The following is a 6084-nucleotide window of genomic DNA, read 5'->3' as shown; positions in this document are numbered from 1 at the left end:
ATAAAAAACAATCAATCTTAACATAATCACTAGTTAATTACACATGGTTGATGATATTACTAGTATATCTAGCTTGTCCTGCGTTGCATATAATCGATGTGGTGCCTGTTCATTTATCATCGAATCACAGCCTACTCCGCCAAATGGGTGATGATTTAACAAGCGCATTTGCGAAAATAGCACTGTCGTTGCACCAATGTGTACCTAAGCATAAACATCAATGCCTTTCTTAAAATCAATACACAAATATATATTTCTAAACCTGCATATTTAGTTGATATTGCCTGCTAACATTAATTTATTTTAATTAGGGAAATTGTGCCACTTCTCTTGCGTTCTGTGCAAGCTGAGTCAGGGTATATGCAGCAGTTTGGGCTGCCTGGCTCGATGCGAACACCATTTCTTCCTAACAAAGACTGTAATTAATTTGCCAGAATTGTACATAATTATGACATGACATCAAATGTTGTGCAATGTAACAGCAATATTTAGACTTGGGGATGCCACCCGTTAGATAAAATAAGGAACGGTTCTATATTTCACTGAAAGAATAAACGTTTTGTTTTCGAAATTATAGTTTCCAGATTTTACCATATTAATGACCTAAGGCTTGTATTTCTGTGTGTTATTATGTTATAATTAAGTCTATGATTTGATATTTGATAGAGCAGTCTGACTGAGCGGTGGTAGGCAGCAGCAGGCTCATAAGTATTCATTCAAAACAGCACTTGCCAGCAGCTCTTCGCTGTGCTTCAAGCGTTGCGCTGTTTATGACTTCAAGCCTATCAACTCCCAAGATTAGACTGGCAATACTATAGTGTCTATAAGAACATCCAATAGTCAAAGGTATATGAAATACAACTGGTATAGAGTGTCATAACGTTGCCCTCTTTGGGTACAGCAAGCCCATCCCCCTCTCCCTGCCTCCCCCCTGCCTTCTTCAACTAGGCTGCTGTGGTCAGAGAGAGGTCGTAAATTTCAATTGTTAGAATTAGCACTCTGTAGTGACTTCTCAGCTGACTCCCCCTTTTGTCCACCAAGCCGCGATGCCAGTTTAGCCCACTAGGGCACATTCCCCCTATCATTTCTTGTAACCATATTGACTTTGTTTGTTTGTTTATGCATTTCTGTGAATTACTTAGTTAGTAATAAATAAATGATTTAAGACAATTGATGTATGGATGACTCATAGTGAAGACTGGGTTCGTGCAACCAACAATTTACGACATTTGCAATGAGACTAACGTGAGGTAAAGTAAATAATTCATTAATCAGAAGACTATTTGATCAGATAAAAAATATCTGAAAAGTTATTTTAGGAAATGATAACTTTGTAATCTGAATATTTTCCTTGGTGCCCCGACTTCCTAGTTAATTGATCGCTTTGATACTATTTACAGAGAATCTTTGATAAAAACTAAGTCTTCAATTTAATGATAGTAAAGACACGACAAGAGAGAAATAGTCCTATAATTCCTATAATAACTACAACCAAAAACTTCTTACCTGGGAATATTGAAGACTCATGTTAAAAGGAACCACCAGCTTTCATATGTTCTCATGTTCTGAGCAAGGAACTTAAACGTCAGCTTTTTTACATGGCAAATGTTGCACTTTTACTTTCTTCTCCAACACTCCAACACTTTTTCATTATTTAAACCAATTTGAACATGTTATATTAATTTTTTGAGACTAAATTGATTTTATTGATGTATTATATTAAGTAAAAAATAAAAGTGTTCATTCAGTATTGTTGTAATTGTCATTATTGCAAATATATAAAAATCGTCTTTTTTTTTGGTCCTCCAATAATCGGTATCGGTGTTGAAAAATCATAATCAGTCAACCCCTAGTCAGGGGTGGGCTGGTTAGGTGCAAGTTCACATCAGCTACCACACCCAAAATTCCTTCATACACATTAGCTACTGTATTGCCAACAGTTCCTGCTCTGTCTCCCAATGGTACAGTGATTCAAACAAATAGTCTCTTCGATGACTACATTTGGCAGTGCAGTGTAGGTGGTCGGGCTTAGTTTGGCCTGGTCGAGCACATGCATTCAGTGGGTCAACAGGGTCAGAGAGATCCCATGAATAATACCAATCGTGGCACTTCCAGCGCGGTATAGATACCAATGCTTAGAGCAGTTAGTACCAGGCCCTCCTCACTGTAAGACATGTTAACTCCTAACTTACCCAATAGGTCTCTTCCCATTTCACTTTACAGGGCAGTTAGGAGAATAAACAAAACAATGATTTAAAATGTTATCACCAAGTTGGACCGAAAGGGGGTTTGGTAAGGATCTCTACCATTGGAATGCCAGATGCCCCAACAGTCTTTTATTACATCTTTTGACAGTGGAACTTTTAAATTGTTACATTTTGATCAAATAGAAATGGTTGCCCCTGAATCGACCAGGAAGGAAATATTCACACCGCCCACACATTCATATTAGGTGAATCTGCACTGTCAGAAGATACAATCTTGAAATGTGGCCAGGCTGTTGTCATGACTGTCCTGTGAGGATCAGAATGGGTCAGATCAGACGGGTTGTCGGGGGGAGGACATTTTGTAAATGTGAATGCAATATAATGTGTGTATTCCACAGTGGTGAAAAAAGTACCCAATTGTCATACTTGAGTAAAAGTAAAGATACGTTAATAGAAAATTACTCAAATAAAAGTCACCCAGTAAAATACTACTTGGGTAAAATTCTAAAAGTATTTGGTTTTAAATATTCTTAAGTAAATATAATTGCTAAAATATAATTTTAAATAATTTAAAATTCCTTATATTAAGCAAACCAGACAGCAGAATTAAAACATATTTTTTTAAATGGAAAGCCAGGGGCACACTGCAACACTCATACATGATTTACAAATGAAGCATGTGTGATTAGTGATTATGCCTGAGCAGGGATGTTATCCTGAGAAGTGTGTGAATTGGACCATTTCCCTGTCCTGTATTGAAATGTAAACAAGCACTTTTGGGTGTCAGGGAAAATGTAGAAAGTACATTCTTTTCATTAGGAATGTAGTGAAGTAAAAGGAAAAGTTGTCAAAAATATAAAAAGTAAAGTACAGATACCCAACAAAAACTAATTAAGTAATACTTTAAAGTATTTTTACTTAAATACTTTACACCACTGTTATTCCAATATTTCCATTTTGAAGTCCATAAAAATAACTTGATAGGCTACATGTTTGTTATAAACTAGGCCTATTATAGGTTTAGTGTATACTATATAATAAACTATATTAAATGGATAGGACAAACATGCCTCCTGCCGAAGACCCCTTAAGCCTACGTGTGCACACATTGCCTTATGCTCATGGAATGAGAGATGCAATTTATGATATCATGCTGCTGACCCTATCCTATTTGGAAATATTGTTATTGGTTTAAAAAGCCCTCCATTGTCTAAGTTGCCTTGTCTGTATGATACACTCACGGGGAGCAATAATGGTGCCTGACTGTTACTGTCACGCCCTGGTCGAAGTATTTTGTGTTTTTCTTCATGTATTTGGTCAGGCCAGGGTGTGACATGGGTTTTTGTATGTGGTGTGTAGCTTAGTGGGATTGTAGCTTGGTGGGGTGTTCTAGGAGAGTCTATGGCTGTCTGAAGTGGTTCTCAATCAGAGGCAGGTGTTTATCATTGTCTCTGATTGGGAAACATATTTAGGCAGCCATATTCTTTGGTTGTATTGTGGGTGATTGTCCTGAGTGTCTTGATGTCCTTGTGCTGTGTTAGTTGACACAAGTATAGGCTGTTTTTGGTTTTCGTTTCGTTTATTGTTTTGTTGTGTTTATTCATGTTTACGTTGTGTGATTAAACATGGATCGCAATATACACGCTGCAGTTTGGTCCGACTCTCCTTCACCACATGAAAACCGTGACAGTTACTGTATTCAGAATAACGTATTTCAAACAAGTTGTCGTTTTGATTAGAATTTGATTAAAATTATAGGTTGATCAATAGCCTAGTAAATGTAATCTTGCTAATGGACTGTTTGGCTTATCCATATCTAGACTGCAATTTACAGTAGGCGTCTATATGTGAATGTGAATGCTAGAGCCTATGTTTAAAAATGTACTGTACTTCCATATTGAGGCAATTAGAACAATGTGGACTGCAATCTACCTATTGCAGATTCAGTCTTCCCAGCCTGGTGCAGGTCTACAATTTTGTTTCTGGTGTCCTTTGACAGCTCTTTGGTCTTGGCCATAGTGGAGTTTGGAGTGTGACTGTTTGAGGTTGTGGACAGGTGTCTTTTATACTGATAACAAGTTCAAACAGGTGCCATTAATATAGGTAATGAGTGGAGGACAGAGGAGCCTCTTAAATAAGAAGTTACAGGTCTGTGAGAGCCAGAAATCTTGCTTGTTTGTAGGTGACCAAAAACGTATTTTCCACCATAATTTGCAAATAAATAAATTAAAAATCCTACAATGTGATTTTCTGGATTTCTTTTCTCATTTAGTCTGTCATAGATTAAAATTACAGGCCTCTCATCTTTTTAAGTGGGAGAACTTGCACAATTGGTGGCTGACTAAATATTTTTTTGCCCCATTATATTATCCAGCACATTGTTGCTTCTTGTGGGGCAGGATGCATGTTTATGATTTTTAGGAAACATTTGTTTTTAACGTGCTTGGATAAAATCACCAGCTACAATAAGGACTTCTTCCAGGTGAGAGGATTCTTGCTGGCTAATGATCTTGTACAGTTCACTTGGTGCTTGCTTGTGGCGGTATGTACACAGCTGTGATAACATAACATTCGCGAATTCCAGCATATAGTGGGGTTGGCATTTTAGCATCAGAAACTCCAGGTCGGGTGAACAGGAGCTCGAGATGTTTTCAACTTCAGCAAACCAGGAATTGTTGATGAGGAAACATACCTCTAATCTTACCATACAGCAACTGGAAAAGCAGTCTGGTTGAGTAGCAGAGTCGAGGGTATCGTCCATAAGCCATGTCTCTGTAAAAACAAAGACACAGCATTCCCTGATGTCCCTGGTCAGCAACAACAGATAAGCCCGCTGTGTGGGGAATAAAGGAGATGATGTAGTATTCCAGATCTGGGAGGCTGAGAGGTAAGGGTGCAGCTTCCGATTCATGATCTAGAAGTGTTTGTCGGTTGTAGGGAATTATTGTATGAAAGTTCTGAGCAGGGCCTCCCGAGTGGCACAGCGGTCTAAGGCACTGCATCACAGTGCTAGAGGCGTCACTAGAGACCCGGGTTGGTTCACGGGCTGTGTCACAACCACCCGTGATCGGGAGTCCCATGGAGCTGCACACAATTGGCCCAGCGTCATCCGGGTTAGGGGAGGGTTTGGTGAGGCTTAGGGTTTTTTTTACTTGGTTCAGTTCCCTCTAGCGACTCCTTGTGGAACCTGCAGGTTTCCTCCGACACATTGGTGTGGCTGGCTTCCGGGTTAGGTGGCGGGTGTTAAGAGGCACGGTTTTGGGGGGGGGGGTGACTCGACCTTCACCTCCTTAGCCTGTTTGGGAGTTGCAGCGATGAGACAAGATCGAAATTGGTGAGAAAAGGGGGGTAAAATACACCCCAAAAAGTTCTGAGCAAACAAAGTAATACTTGAGTTGAGCAGGAACCAGCAGGATGTGCGACCTCTTCAGCGCCACCATCTTATCTCATAGTGTTTCATAAAGAAAGTATGCATATCTTCTCTGTTTTTTTTCGCCATTAAATCGAGTAATGGAGAAAATCTTTGCAGCTTGAATGGAGAAATGTGACACAATAAAGTGATTGATTAAACATTATTGAATACATCCTATACAGCAACACAAAGACATGAAAGCAGGACAAGCACAGTCAGTGTAGTAAATGTGGAGGAGATCATGGAGCCGTGTTTTCAGAGTGCCCAGTAAAAGTGGAACAGATACAGGTGGCTAATGTCAGACTAGGACATGATGTTATGTATGCAGAGACAGTGAGAAGGGTTGAGGGTGGACTGGGAGGGAACGCTCACTCCGCTGTTGTTACAGGACCAACGGCAACAGTGAATGTTCCCATTATTACTGCGTGTGGACCCCAGCATCTGGCTTTGACAAATCCAGGTTCC

The sequence above is a fragment of the Oncorhynchus gorbuscha genome, linkage group LG17, assembly GCF_021184085.1.
Source record: "Oncorhynchus gorbuscha isolate QuinsamMale2020 ecotype Even-year linkage group LG17, OgorEven_v1.0, whole genome shotgun sequence".
In the NCBI taxonomy this organism is placed as follows: domain Eukaryota; kingdom Metazoa; phylum Chordata; class Actinopteri; order Salmoniformes; family Salmonidae; genus Oncorhynchus; species Oncorhynchus gorbuscha.
Note: the sequence above shows the minus strand (reverse complement) of the source record.